This window comes from Parasteatoda tepidariorum, chromosome 4 (genome assembly GCF_043381705.1).
Source record: "Parasteatoda tepidariorum isolate YZ-2023 chromosome 4, CAS_Ptep_4.0, whole genome shotgun sequence".
Classification (NCBI taxonomy): Eukaryota; Metazoa; Arthropoda; class Arachnida; order Araneae; family Theridiidae; genus Parasteatoda; species Parasteatoda tepidariorum.
Genome location: NC_092207.1, coordinates 82110790 through 82127446, shown reverse-complemented (window position 1 = coordinate 82127446; position 16657 = coordinate 82110790). Strand labels below are relative to the sequence as shown.

The window sequence follows — 16657 nt, the reverse complement described above, 5'->3', positions numbered from 1 at the left end:
TATTTCTATATTGTTATACAATTCTGAATGTAAGTTTTTTTTCTAAATAAAATTTGTTACTTATGGCAGAAAATTTGGAATGATATTTATAATAATTGAATGATTTGTTTCTGAATAAATTCAATATTTTGAAAAATGATGTTAAATTATAAAAGTGAAAGTATGTAATGCAAACTAAGTATATTTTTTTAAATTATGACTTCATAGATTCTAATAGATAATAATTTTTGATATGCTACTCACTCGGTAATTAGTGAATAATTTCAAGAAAGTTTATTCAAGTGCTTTTGACAAAAAAAAATATACAACTCTCTGATCCAATGTAGAATCCAATATAGTTTCGAACCACTAAATGCTGACTTGCCACGCAGAAATCTTATATAACTTTTTTTTAGATTGAGACCATTTGATATCATTATTAAAAATTTAAATTTAGGTTCTCGAGAAATATAACACAATTGTTAAAACCCTCTAAACGCTTGCTGACTAAACCTAGATTTTAATAAAAATTATTTTTTAGCCTCAATTCATTTAGTAAGAGAACTAATGAATCGTTTTAAAAAAAAAATTGTAAATAAATGCTTTTAACTTTATATAACTCTCTTATCCAACACAGCAGTTTAAGTCCGTAGATGCTGACTCACTAAGCCTAGATTCTAATTAATATTCTTTTTAAGCTTCAAATCATTTAGTATAAAAACTAGAGAATCGTTTTAAGAAATCTATATTTAAATGCTTTTAACTTGAAATATATAACTCTCACATCCAACACAACTATTAATGCCCACTAAGCGCTGACTCACTAAACCTAGATTCTAATTAATGTTCATTTTAAGCTTTAAATTATTTAGTATAAACATTAGAGAATCGTTTTAATAACTCTAACATATCTAACACAACTATTAATGCCCGCTAAACGCTGACTCACTAAACCAAGATTCTATTTAATATTCTTTTAAAGCTTTAAATCATTTAGTATAAAAACTAGAGAATCGTTTTAATAACTCTCACTTCCAACACAACTATTAATGCCCACTAAAAGCTGACTCACTAAACCTAGATTCTAATTAATATTCTTTTTAAGCTTCAAATCATTTAGTATAAAAACTAGAGAATCACTTTAAGAAATTTATACTTAAATGCTTTTAACTTGAAATATATAACTCTCACATCCAACACAACTATTAATGTCCGCTAAACGCTGACTCACTAAACCTAGATTCTAATTAATGTTCTTTTTAAGCTTCAAACCATTTAGTATTAAAACTAAAGAATCGTTTTAATAACTCTCACATCCAACACAACTATTAATGTCCGCTAAACGCTGACTCACTAAACCTAGATTCTAATGAATATTCTTCTTAAGCCTCAATCCATTTGGTATGAGAACTAATGAACTGTTTTAAGACAAATTGTTTTTAAATCTTTTAACGAGAAATATGAATAACTCTTCGTCCAACACAGCTGTTAGGCCCTCCAAACGCTTACTCACAACTTAGACAACGTAAATTCTAATGGATATTTTTTTTCAAATAGATATTCAGTATCAGTGAATTATTTACAGACATTTGTATTTAAGTGCTTTTTACGAGAAATATATAACTCTTGAATCCAACACAGCTGCTTAGGCCCTCTGAGCGCTTACGCACTCATAAACTGATTTCTAAAGAATATCCTTTTAAGTAACAGATTTTTATGATCTAAATAAATGTGCGTTATTACTTTGAATTCATTAGCCGTATTTTGAACTGCAAATAAAAATGCTTTCTTTAAAATGGTTAACCTTATTTATTCAGATGCCTTATATATTTTATTATCATAGCTAAATTTTACTATTAAATTAAACTAACAATATTTAAATTTATTAATTAAAATATGCTCCGTCTGTATCAACAGACTTCTAAAGCTTGGTGATTGGTATAAATTTTTAGCATCGTCATAAATGTCTGTTATATTCATAAAACTTCAAAAGATTTACTTGAATTATCAGTACAACTAATAAATCTTTGAACTTATTTTTAAATATTATTGAATTCTTATCGAACGAAACTTACAGAAATCAAAACGTCAATAACTTAGACATTTCAATACTTTTTTTTTTTATTTGACCTGCTTGATAAAGTTAGTTTCTTATTTTAAGAATTAGTTTTTAATTATTTGAAAATTATTTTTTTTCACCCAACTAATAGAGAAATACGCGAAATGTTTACTAAAATTTTAAAACTGGAGCAAAGTAACCCCAGTTAGTAGTAATCCATATTGCCCGATCTTCCTTTAAGTTTTAGTATATGCGAGTATGAAAAATCATATTTTGAGAAAACGCTATTTGAAGTTTGGGACTGCTTTTTGATCCATATGCGCATGAAAATCAAAAAATATACGTAGGGGAAGAAGGCTAGTTTCAATAGACCTCATGTAAACCGGTCCCCAAGGCTTGGTGTGAATTAAAGAAAAAGCAACTTTTAGGAAAACAACAGCAGAGGTTTTTGATGTAACACTTTGATGTAAAAAGTTTTTCTTTTTCATTTATTCTTGGTTTGTCCTGCATTTTTTTCACTATTTAAAACCAGTACTTTACTATTAATTGAGATATTTTTTTGTAAATACTTTTATACCGTCCCTGTTGTATTAAATATGTTAACATATTTAGAGATAGAAAGAATAAAATGGCGACTGGCGGTATACTCAACCATACTTGTAGAGTTGTTTAACACCGATTGGTTTACAGGTGACATACTTATGCGTATCCGCTTATGCGCATGATTTTTCACTTTGTTTCTTATGCCCATACGCTGGATGTTAATACATATGATGCTCAGCTATGTTACTGCCCTGTAAGTTGTTTTTTCTGCCCTTACAACTATCTAAGGTACTTTGAGGTTTCTGTGTCGTTTTGAGGTGTCAAGTTTGATTGGAGTCCTATTCAAAGTTGATTTGTTTAAAAAAAAACCTTAAAAGATCAACCTCCCAAGGAGCAAAGTGTATGAAGTTGTTTTATTCACACTTGAGGTGGTTTTGAGGCTGATGGAAATCTACTTTGAAGCAATCATACTAGGGAGGTTATTTTTAAGGTGTACGGATTTTTTTTACACTTCGAGCAAAAACGCATATTTTTCGTGTGATTAATTTCACCCGATCTAAACTAAATTTATTCAAGTAAAATATGAGGTTGATTTTGTGAGATGTAAATAAGATTGATTTTGTGATGTGTAAATGAGGTTAAAATTGAGGTTCAATACTGAGGTTAGTTTTGGTGCAAAACATAACTTCATTTTCCACCTCAGGTGTATTTTTTTTTTTTTTTTTTTTTTTTTTTTTTTTTTTTTTTTTTTTTTTTTTTNTTTTGCTTCTGTCAACCTCAAAACAATCTCAAAAACACCTTTTTTTGTAAGGCTGGTGTAACATACTTCACCGGACAGTTCTCCGCTTTAGTTATTTTTTCGAAGAGCTATATTTCTCCTTTTTTCATTCTTTTTTAAAAGAACACAAGATCACGGGAGGAACCCTTCATAGCAAATCCACTTTGAATTACATTAGTAATTAAAAATATGAAGTATCAAAGAAATGACTTCAGATTAACTAAGAGTATAAACTAATCAGTTTCATATGGTTATTTTTTTTTAAATTATCAAATTGGTAGCAAATTATAACAAAATTAGCTGCTGTTAGAATTTGTTTGCAATTGATATTGATCCTGTTATGATTGCAAGCAAATTATAACAGGGTTAAAATAACCGAAGTAATCCTGTCATAATCAGACAAAAAATACTCATTTATCTGACTTTTTTATGTGAGGTATTTATATGAGTTCATAAATATGAGTTGTCTAAAATTCATTTATAATTTAATTTATACTTTAAATGTTTTCAATAAATTTGTAGGGATAAGAAAATAAATGTTTTTTGTGTAAGTCGCAATGCATCCATACTGATCAAAATAACAAAAGTAATGTCACTTTATTATTTTATTTTTTTTCATTTATTTCATGTAAGCTTTTTTTTAATATTTATGTATAAAATCTCTCATAAGGCGATGCACACAACCCGGAACTAGTAAATAAAAATGAAAGTAACTCTTTCTCTCTCTTCTGAATTGAATCTAGATTTAAAGAACCGTTCAGCGTCCTCAAAAACTACACGATTCTAAGAAACCCATCAGAGAAAAGCTGGCGGAACTAAGAAAGGTCAATCTCGATCATTGCCAAGAATTGCTGACTTTAGATTTTGAGGTAACCTTCGTTTTATTGACATCTCGGACCAGAAAATAAATAAACATTCAATGACACTTTCTTTTAAAAATTGTCGTTAGAAAAAAAGTTATGGCAAAACAAAAACAGCTGCTCGTCAACAGACTGCGGTTTCTGAAGATTTATAATTGCTATATCGATCTTTATTTCTTGTGTAATTTTTTTTAAATATTACCTGATTATTATAACTTTTATTTTAGCAGTGTATTAATTATTTGTTAAGAACATAGGCATAACATAAAGATAGTTTTACATTAATTATATTAATAATAATATTTCAACTTGACTAGAGCGATAAATTATTTGGCAGGTATAAAAATAACGCTGGGCAAACGCTAAAGCAATTATTTGCTGAGTAATAAAATAAAAATAACAAAATTAAAAAAATAAAACTTTAAACCTACTTAAACTATATTTTCTTCCAATCAATTTGCACAGGATTAAAATGAGACAGAAACAATTGGATACTTACACTTCAAGAAGATCACAGTTACTCACACATATGACCAATGACGTCTGCTCCAGCTCATCGTTTATAAGCGAAGCTAAAGTTGAACTAAGTTCAATTAACTTAATTAAGTTCTAATAAGTTAGAATGTCAATTAACGTAACGTTATCGAATTTGTTGAAATATAATTTTTACTCGTATTCATATTTTACTTAACTTAGATAAATTGTTTGTCTATGTTTTTTATTTTCGTCTATTGTTTATTGTGATATTTTTTTGCTTTGCGTATCTAGCAACTTCGAGGCATAATTAGTTTGCTTATGTTCTCCGTGGCTTCATGCCTGTATTTATGTTACGTAAGAAATAGACAGTGAATGAATTGAAATTCTTGTAAAAGAATCTGTGAGTAACATTATAGAATGTGTCACTTAAGAGAATTGATACTTGATGGGTTTGCTTACTCGAATTCAAACGGAAAGATCAGTTGCTAACATAAACAAATGCCACGTTTCTACAACCAATCAGGATTGAGTTACCCACACTAAATCACTTGCAGGTATCCCATTGAAATTTATTATTCTGGATATATTCAATCTTTTTTTTAAAAAAATAAAAAAATCTCTTAACTGTCAGCATTTTTTCGCAGATTTGTTCGAAAATGTACCTATTTGCATAAAAATTTACCTATCAAGAATTAAGCTTCTTCTTTTATGACACGGAAAAAAATACGACTTTCGATGTCGGAAATCGTACAAATCTTACTAACTGAGTTAGGAAGAGACGAATAATTCTGAAATATCTTATGACATGTGACAATGACATATTTTACTATAAAATCAAAGGGAACGCGCTTATTAAATTTATAGTTTGAAAATTCAAAATTTTACTGTGAATTTGAACAGTATATAAAGTACTTTTCTTTTTCCTTACAATTTACATAATTTAAAATATTGCTATATATAATTATAAGAAAAAATATAAATCATAAAATATATAATCATAAGGACAAATGCTTAAATTAAATTAATAAATTTTAATAAAAAATAAACTAATGCATTTTGATGCAATCTAAAATATAAGTGTCTAAGCAGGTCTGTTTTAGATACAATCAAATAATTCGCAACTATTGTAATAATGTTCTACTATGGAATGTACTTAAAAATTATAAATGTGAATAATATTTGCATTCTTTTTCATTCATACTGTCTCTATATCGCTCATGGGCTGCAATAGCGGCACAACTCAAACAATCAAGTTTTGAGATAAGTTGGCTTAAAGTTTTCATTGCTAAGCAAAATGCATAAGAAATGCTTAAGTTTGCTTAAACGAAGATTACCTTCAAGTTGAATTATGAGTTGTGCAAGTATTGCTACTGAAAAAATGTGTATTTTCATATTTACACCTGTTCTTAGTCCAAAACGCGTGTTTTTTGAGTTGTGCCACTATTGCAGCCCATAAGCGATATATTTATTTCAACTTATTCATTAACATTATTTTTTTCACAAAATCAACTGAACTTTTAAATCAGCTTCAAAGTTTAAAACTCGAATTATTACATAATCGAAATTTTTTAGCAACACTTTTGCATGGTTGGCCATCAATATATTACTGTAAGTTAATATTAGTAAATAAACTTTCTATCCAAATATTGTTCATATTGATTCACAAATGCGTTGGAACTTAAATAATAGTTGAGTATTTTAAAACAGTAATATTTTAATCTTAAGCTCTAAATAAGACATTTTTTTGCAAAAATCTTATTTTTCTGTGGAATATAATGGTTCCTGTTTAAAAGAGTGCATAATTTGTAAGTTATATCATAGCATTTTGCATATTTTATTGAGAGGAGAACATTTTAAGAATATCTCCACAAATTATGAAATAAAATTGCAATAATTCTCGAAATGCTATTTAAAATGCACTAGATGGCCGCAGGGGAGTACTTTGATTTCAATTTTAACTATTTTCAAGAGAGGTCCGCGATACTGTCAAAGTTTTCTAAATATTGAATTTTAATAATAATTTAAAATTTGTCCGGCAGCTATTAAATCACGCAAACAACCATGACATTTCAACATAGTAAACAGCTGAATTATTAAAAATATTCCGATCTCTGTCATGAGATAAAATAGAAAACTCGTCCCAATGCTCTATTCTGTGCTGAACTACTTCCTCACGAACCTCTCGAACCACAACTTGAGTATCGTATATTCTATGTACTATTGCTCGAAAAAGGCAAGCTCCGTCACGAATTATTGATATGTACGTACATATTAATATATAACATAGGTGTATGTAATATGTGTAATATGTATTTGTAATATGTATTGTTAATAAATTTACGGCGTGACAATATTCCTAAATAAGTTTTTATTTGTATAAACATACAAAATTATTCTAAATAAATAATAAACGTATAACTAACTATTCAACACTATTTAAACTACCACTTTAGACTGCTAACTAAATAAATCTAAATAAATACTTAACGCATAATTAATTATTTAACCCCACTTAAATTATTACTTAAGACTACCTCAAAAAATGGATCTAAATAGATACTTAATGTATAACTAATTATTAATCACTTCTTAAATTACTACTTAAGACAACGTCAGAGAATGAATCTAAGGAAATACTTACCGTTTAACTAATTCAGTGTTTCCCAAAGTGTGGTACGCGTTCCCCCAGGGGTACGGGAACAGTTTAGAAGGGGTACGCGTTCTTGTGCGAAATATCTTGCAACAAACGAAAATTTGAAAAACTTTTATTTAAAAACAAAGTTAGTCATCAAAGTTTACGATTACGTATTTTTCTATTGGCTATTTTTTGCAGAGTTAATAATTAGTTAATAAATTAATAATTAGTGGTGTGAACGCCAGTTGTGATTTTTAACTTTTGTGTAATTTTTTATAGTAAAAAATACATTAATTTTTTTATTAGTGGTACACAGTGTTACGAAACATTTAGAAAGGGTACACAAAAGTCATAAGTTTGGAAAACACTGAACTAATTATTACTTATAACAAAATGAATTGAAAAATACCCGCGTTTTTGTTGCCACGTAAGATAAAGGAATCTATAGTGAAATAAATATTCTTTCTTTTTAATTTAACAAACTGATTTTGTTTTGAATTTTTGAAACGAAACCTATTAATCTAATAAAAATGTAGTTTAAGTAAAATATTTTGCTACCTGATTAATGACTAGTATTAAATGTTTATTCAATTCCAAAAATTATTACCTTTGTTCTTCTATTACTGTGGAGACTTCAAAGACACGATCCGTAATAGAAATGACTACAGTTATTTTCTGTTCATGAGCAGAAGTCATAAGGTTTTACATTTCATTCAACTAAAACAGATAATTCGTTATTATCACAGTGTTATTTAATTTTTTTTATTTATTTATTATAATATAGATTTTTTTTGTTTCGAAAAGTAATGCTTATAAGAAGATAAATATTATTTATTATGACCCATCCAGATTTCGTATTGATGACATTGAAATTATGGGCTTAATACTACAATACAATTTCTAAGGCAGATTGAATATTGCATGAAATAAACATTAAGACAAACTAGTTATGGACTATTATTAACAGCTTTAATTTGTTTACATTGAAAGGATTTAAATCTTATTTTTTTATTTAGTAATTAATATTTTATCATTATCTACTTCTAGCAACTATAAGATAATAACACTTTAATCTATATCTGTCACATCCATAAGAAGAAAATATGAATGATAGATTTAAAAATTATATTCAAACGAGTTTCAGTTGTTTACTCTAATTATGTATAAAAACTAGCCTTTATTGAACTTCCGTTATAGAAATAAGTATATCTCAACATATTATAAACACTAAAAAATACAATTAACTTCCTTTAAATTGAATTATCTTCAGATATATAAACGGCTGACCAAATAAGTTTCTTGGTTCATGACAATTACAGTTTTTAAACTTCGTTTCATCGTAAACTGCGAGAGCTAGACAGCCTGAAGACTTGAAAAAGTTTTTTTAATTCACGAGGCTAAGCGTGACCATGTGCTTAATGGACGAAGCAATTTCGGTGGCGACTGCCAAGTTCTGTTTATATCTCGCCAAAGGCGTGTCAACTAAGTTTCCCGCTGATATAACACAAAAGACCTTTTAACTAGTCTGTTGCTTTTCGATTAGCATTCTTTGTCAAGAGACCTATTTTTCACTGATCGTTTTTTATTTGATGTCTTTAAAGATCGATGATCGTTTGTTTTTATTTATTTATTTATTTTTAGTTGAGATTTGCGTCTTTGTCAGAGATTCATAAATAATAGTTGATGAAAACTAAAGAGATCAGTGACTTTTGAACAAATCAAACCATTAATTATACACGCAGAGAAAATGCAAATGAACAAGGTCCTTATTATCAGTTTATTTATGGCGTAGAAATAGATCTTTATGAAGTTTCGTACACAGGGTGTTATGATCATGGATATTAAAATAACTCTAGTCTTTGTACACCCATGCCCGAAGCGGGATTCGATCCCGGGATCTTCCTGGTACGAGACCAGCTTCTGGACCACTATGCATACAGTCGGTTTCGTTCGTAACTTTATTTTTGATCGTCTCATATGTATGTATCAATATATATGTAGATTTGAAATTATTTAAAGATTTTAGTTTAAAACACAGGTAACCATATTATTTAGCTAGAGAAAAAAAAATAACTCGATATTGAGGCGTTACAATTTGCTGCAGAGCTGTTAGCGTGACAAAAAAAAAATAAAAATTAAAACATGCGATTTTTTTATGTAGGTTCACAAAAAATTTTCTTAGAACTTTATCCTTTAGAATGAATATACGTTCCATAGAAAGTTATACGATTTTTATATTGTTTTGCGTAAATGTTTTAATATTGATCCAGGTACCAGGAATATCCAGGCATCCGGTAAAATTTGGATTTATACTAGGGTAATAAATCCAAATTTTACCGGATGCCTGGAACCGGCCAAGTAAAAGATTAAATTTTTCCCATCTATCGACTAAATTTTAAGACTCGGTACATCTCTAGTTTACAACACTGACAACTATCTTTAGAAACCATTTTTCATCTAATATCACTGGAATATTTAAGAAAAAAAGTCGCCAAATACCTATTCAGAAAAAAAAAATTTAAAAAAGCGAAATTGTTATGATTTTTTTAACGAAGCTTTTATTTTTAATATCCTTAACTCCAGCCTCTCTAGAGTCCTAGAAATGCGGGGCCCTGGGTAAATATCCGATTGGCCTTGCGATCTCCACTTAGTACCTCGAACAGAAAAGAAAAACTACTATGACTTAGTATCCTTTTAAATCCATTTATCTTTATGAGTCAGGCTTTTCAATTACTTCTTTTTGATGAAAACGATTTAATAATCCCTTGTTATGACAACATAAGAAGTTTTTGAAATTTTTAGTTGTTGATTTTTAACTTACTTCAAAAGTCAATTTTTTTTTTGGGGGGGGGGGGAAGTTTCTCACATGCTAGAGTTCGAAAGTCAAATTTTCAAAATTTTAAACCGTCTTCCCAATTCAAATTGTCAACAAGCAAAAGGACAAAGTTTTGGAAAATCGATTTAGTAGTTTCTCGTAAAGAGGATCTCAAGTTGACCATTTAAAAATAACTAATACCATATAGTATACACTAAAATGGCTAGAATGCACGTAAAGAAATGTAGAATCAGTAATCTTTTTTATCCTTGGAAAATAATCAAAATGACTTACACAATGGAGATTATCATTTTTTACATTTACTTGTACAATTCCTTTTTGATTTTATCCATCAAAAACCGATTTTGTAGTTTTCAGAAAAGTACTACTTACAGTACTTTTGCAGTTCTACGTAAAGATGGACTGTATACTAACAGCATGCAGCTCTTAAATATACGCTAGTTTAAGAAGGCACTTTCTTAAAAAAATTTAAATAAGGAAATACAGAACCACAAAAAAAAATAAAACTGTTTTTTATCTTTACGAAAAAAAATGCATAGTAATATTTATTTCCTTAAACACGAGAAGATTCTGGACGACATGACAAGAGCCAAACTAATTATCTGCCAGAAATTTACCCCAAACTTTAATCTTCTTAAGAATAAACAAAGAGCTTACCATACTTAAATATTTGATGTTTAAGCTTGTGTTTAATTTTGAATAGTAGTAAACAAAAATAATTAATTTAGTTTTCTGAAGGTTTTATATTTATATAGGAGTTTTAATAACTATTCCGAAAACTTCTGAGACGGTAAGATTAACACGCATTAGCATAACACAAGATGTTCCGAAATCAATACCCTTCAATATATAGTTTGAGAGTACCTGTCGAAAATAATGTCAAAAAACAATGCGTTAAATACATTAATTATTATTTAAGCAAGAAGAAAACAAAAGTACTAGTACAGTAGAGATAACTTTAAAATTTCAAAACCCGCGCAAAAAAGTTCTATCTTGAGGCAATCTGTCAACCCTTTGGCAACTCTTTCATATATGTTTTTATTTTATGACGATCCAAGGACAAATAATATCTCAATCAATTCATTTTAGTATTTTTTTAATTATAAAAACAGTCTAATAGTTACTGAAAAAAATCTGTTAAATTCTCGGAATTATATTTGTTTTAAAATATAAAATATAAAAAAAAGTAATTTGAAAAAAAAAATTTCTTTCATATTCAAAAATTTATCAATAATTGATTTTGTATATTAAACCGTTTCACTTACATTTAAATAACTGCAAATTTGGAAAATTATTGTTTGGATGTAAGCCATGTTTGGAAGATTTTACCTTCACCGCAAAAAGGGACACTAGTGTCCAATGCTATATTTCATAACCAAAAATTACTAAATAGCTAAATTTAATATTTTATATTTATTTTAACCTATATTTATGCAAAATAATGAAAAAAAATGCGTAAAAAATATGTTTAATGATAATTCTGCTTTAAAGGGTTAAGTACCCTCCTCATCGTAAGAGGTTAGAAATTTCAAGACTTCACTCGACTGCTTTAAGCGAGAAGGAGAAAACATATGAATCACTAGACTACAAATGAAAGCCCTAGCAACACATGGGCTATTTATATTTTCCTTGCTCAAAGATATCGCCCTATCTTATGAATTCTAATACTTAGGTCTAATATGTCTGCAAATATGTTTTTATTAAAATTTAGTTTGTCACAGGAAACTGAACAAAACCTAGTAACCCAAGTATTTTTAATGTAACTTTCTCATTGATTAAATCTTATATATTTTATTATTCCGAACAGCTAATTTCACTTTATTGAATAACTCCTTAATGCACTCTCAGAAATAAAACTTTTATTTTTGACGATTTAACAATACTTGAGCTATGTTTCATCAATTTTAAAAATCATTTCGTCCCGAAATCACGTGATTTGTGACGAACTCTCAAATCTATAGCGAAAATTTTTCCTCAACTCGGAACCTCATCGCAATGCATTGTGGGAGATTTGTGACTAGAATGGTGAAACTAGAACGAAGACTAGACTAGACGATCAAAAACAGAGTTACGAACGAAACCGACTGGTGGTCCAGAAACTGACCTCGTACCAGGATGATCCCGGGATCGAATCCCGCTTCGGGCATGGGTATAATTTATCTCTCTGTTCCACCTGTCTTGCGTTATTAAAGCGACACTGATCCAGCTTTATTATGCACATGATAATTGGATACATTAGGCACTACGATTTTTTACTTATTTTATAATTTTTTTGGAAAAATGTTAAAAGACGAGGCGTTTCCTCGAAAAAGTGACAATAGTTATTTCGTCACTTTGACGAAATGTTCACTGGGAGCATACACCAGGAAACAGTTTTGCCAATAACAAAGAAAGTTTCGCGAAATTTGAGTATCCATTCAATATAAAGAAAACTCAAAATGCCTGTGAGTTATAGCTGCTACGCAATAGTTTTCGTTTTATGTCATATAGTTAAAATATTTTTTTTTAGAATTTTTTTATTTATTTCTGTAGTAGTTTGAGTTTTATATAATACATCGATTTATTTAAAATTGGTATTTTAGATTAAGACACGGGTATATACGTAAATGAAAGTAAAATAAAATTTCATGTCACGTTTTCATATGTTAAAAAATTTAGAGTCAAATCGGTCACAATCTTATTAAAACATCAATTTTACAAGGTAGTTTCCTGATATGCCAGACATAAAAATATATTTTTTAAACCAAAAAACTAAACCTTCTTCCTCATAAATAATATTTTTAATAATAATAATTTATAGATAAAGTAATAGTAGCGAATACAAAACGTAGTTTTAAACAATGGAATGAAAAAAATTAATTACCATCAAATTTTAAGTCAATTCATGCGCCTATGCGTCGAAATCAAACTGTTGCTAAATTTGCTTAATATTGTTTCAAATAATTATTAAAAACTACAGCAAAGAACTTGTTGTGAACAGCTTTCATTTAATTATTATCTCCTCAACACTATAATTCACAACATCTTCCTTCATTTCATTTAATAACAATGTAATCAAAGTCTGTTGTTAAAGGAAAGATATATCATAGATCTCATTTTCCTAATATTTATGTCCTCTTCTTTTAAAACAATAGCTTTTTGTCTCAATTAAACAATATTTTGAACTGAATAACGACACCGATGACAGGAACAGACTCAAAAGAATTGATAATTTTAATCCGTCCTTGAGTCTGGTTTAGGTTTATAATCTGTTACTTCTCATTGCCAGATGAAAATATTTTTTTTTTAATTTCATTTTCCTGGAGTATTAGGCGTTACGCGTTGTTGGACAGATAATCGCGAATTAAATTCGTCTCTAACCACCTTACGTCATAAACAATTTTATATGTTATTCAGTAAATAACAAGTTTAATGGTATAAAGATGTAATGGAATCCATGAATAGGTTTTATGAAGGACGTGTCGTTTCTCTTTTAACTTATATTTGTTGATCCGTGAAAGGATAAAATAAATTTTTTCAAAAAAGAAAATGCACGTTTTTCGTTTTGGAAAAGTCTTTTTTGTTTTTTACTAGTCTAGACGGCCAGTTTCTTTCGCTCATAAACTAAACTTCAAATGACAGAAGTATTAATTGTTTAAACAAATCTTTCGCGTCAATAAGTATTTCAACAAAACTTATAGTTTATTTTATTAATAAAGTATAGTTATCGTAATTATTTTCTTGTTTTTGCTCTCATTCTTTTATATTTTTGTTTCATTTGTTAATTTTTTAAAATATTTTTATTTTAAGACAGATTTTATAAAAATTAAGTCGATGTCTCGATTATTAAAGGAAATAAAACGTTTTTGAGATTACAAAAATTCAAATGATATTTTTTCATTAATAAATATATAAAAAACGTATTAGTATTATCAATAAAATGTTTCAAATCTTAAGATATTTAATTTTTATGATTATTTTAAAATGAAATGTTTATCAACATTTGTATAATAATTACATATATTTTGGTACTCAGAAATACTTTTTATGTGAAAAAATCACGAAGAAAATTTAAAAAATCAAGTAAAGAAGTCGGTTTTGAGGTATGAACAATATTTTACATGACAGTTAAAGTATAGGAATTGCTGAAAACTTTTTAAAACTGATAACTTTTTCATGTTTTTTTTTAAATAAAGTTACAATAAAAAAATCAAGTTGTAACTAATTTAAAAACATCTAAAGTGTATGTAAAAATATGCAAAATTAAAGTAAAATAATCAGTAGCATTTTGTACCAGCATAACTGAAAAAAAAAATTACAATATGATAAACAATTCATATTAAAATATTCATAAAAACAAAATAACTAAACATTTTAAGCACATTTCTTACGTTTACGTTACGATATGAAATCGCAGTAACATTTACTTTTTTAAATACTATTTTAAAAATATTGCAATACATTTACTACACTGTTAGAATTTTCATTTTAAAATTACGTTTAAATAACCGCAACAGTTTGTTCCTCCAATTAACTATAGAGTAACCTTAAAGTTTTCGTTAAAGAACATTTCTTACCATTACGGTTTTGAAACCGTTTACAACTAAAATGGTAAGAAACCCATGAACTGTGCGGTTTTTTATCATTTATAATTAGCATGTTTCAAAACCTTAGAAAAAAAAATTTAACTGGACATTGGAGCTAGACGTTTCGTTAGATAATGGGCATTGGAGATAAGTTATGGCTGAGTTATGTTTTATTAATCGTGGAATCTTATTCAATTAGTTTATCTGATTGTCACTTATCACGTAAGAGTTGGAAAATACTAGACATTATATGTGTCAAGCAGCTTTATTGTGCTGCCATCTATGTGTGAATGAGAGTATCAGTAATAGTTCCTCACATAGGGGAGTGCAGGACACTAGAAACTCATCATGTCTTGTAGTGAATGGAGGAAATATTTTGGTGTCAACGCTGAGACTCGAACCGCTGTTCTGTCGATCAGGAGATGGACAAATTAGCCCTCATGCCTATCATGTGTACGCAGCTTGGGTAACGAATCCAACTCTGCTGATAAATGACATGTTCATCCAGAGAAAGTAAGTTTTTGCGTTTGATTTCGTAACTTAAAATATCGTATGTACTAATTAATAATTAGCATACTTGAGGCCATCAAGAATGAGCCCTAGTACGTGAAAAATCGATCATTAAGATCAAAAGTGATTCCGGTTGGTTTGTTTATTTTATTGCGCACTGCATACTTAGTATCAATTTTTTCTTTTTCTTTATTTTAATAAAACGCCTGTACAAAAAAAAATTCTCCAAACACACAGCTCAATGTTTATTCTTAATAAAATGGAAGAAAATGAATCTTCAGATCTAACCTCAACTAACCCCACGGTCAACCAGTCGCTCTTAAGAAGACCGCACTACACGTATGTTTGGCAGTAGTATTTAAGATAAAATCTAAAAAATTGTTTGCATAACAATAGAAAAGTGAAAAGCATCGAATTCTTTTCAAGAACTGGATTAAAATAATTTAAATGTCTACGCAAACAGTCAGAATCGATTAATTCCACATCTTAATGTTCTCTGTAGGAATCTTCATGACATCAGGTCAGTCAATGAGCTATTTGTGATGGATCAGCTCGTGACCACGCTTGTCATGAAATGACATAAAACATGCAATCCAGAATAACCCTCACGGAAATTTACATCGTTCTTCACGGGCATTTATTTAAATAACTTTTCTGAAAAGAAATTCTTAAGTGGCTAGTAATTACTCTTCTTTCATGTTGATCCATGGCTTGTCTTGTTCGGGAAGATAAAATGTAAGCCGATCTCCTTCTTATGCTGATGTTGAATAGAGAAATTCTTCTATACGAGGATTATTCTTATTCAAAGTGGTTGAAGGAAAAAAGGAATAAAATGAAATGGTTTTCGAGTATTTTTTTTCGTGTTTTACTTATTCAAATGTGCTTCTATTAGTTAAGATCTTTGATCTTGAGATCGACGCCTTAAAGGTTAAAAGCGAATAGTTCATATTAACAAACGAAGTGTTTTATATTAATTTGTCTTTTATTTAATTTGTTGATCTAAAACTGCATAAACGCACATTTGTTGGACAAAAATTAATCCATGTTACAAAACTTCTCTTCTGTTTCAGAATTAAGAAACTGAATTGATCTCTAGGATTTTTGCAGGGATTTTCTTTCTCTGGTTGTAGGAAAAGAAAAGGACGAACACGAATTTTTTTTCAAGCATTTTTTTTCCATGTGTAACTCATGCAAATGTGTTGATAATATTAAAGATCTTCGATCTTGAGATTGGTGCCTTTTATTTAATACGTAAATCTGAAACTGTATTAACACTTTTGCTAGACAAAAACTTATCTACGTTACCAAACTTTTCATCGGTGTCAGAATTGAGAAACAGAATTGATTTAATATACTATAATTTTGCAGGGATTGCCCCTTCACTGCTTATAGGAAATAGAAAGGAAAGAACATTA

General features: G+C 28.7%; 1 long non-coding RNA gene across 1 annotated transcript; it reads left to right on the top strand.

Moving 5' to 3' along the window:
• The first annotated feature begins 4098 nt into the window (after nucleotides 1–4098).
• LOC139425394 (uncharacterized) lies at nucleotides 4099–16441 on the top strand. Its single transcript, XR_011636644.1, has 3 exons — nucleotides 4099–4228; nucleotides 15054–15245; nucleotides 16313–16441. It is a non-coding gene; the product is annotated as an uncharacterized lncRNA (long non-coding RNA).
• Nucleotides 16442–16657: the final 216 nt, after the last annotated feature.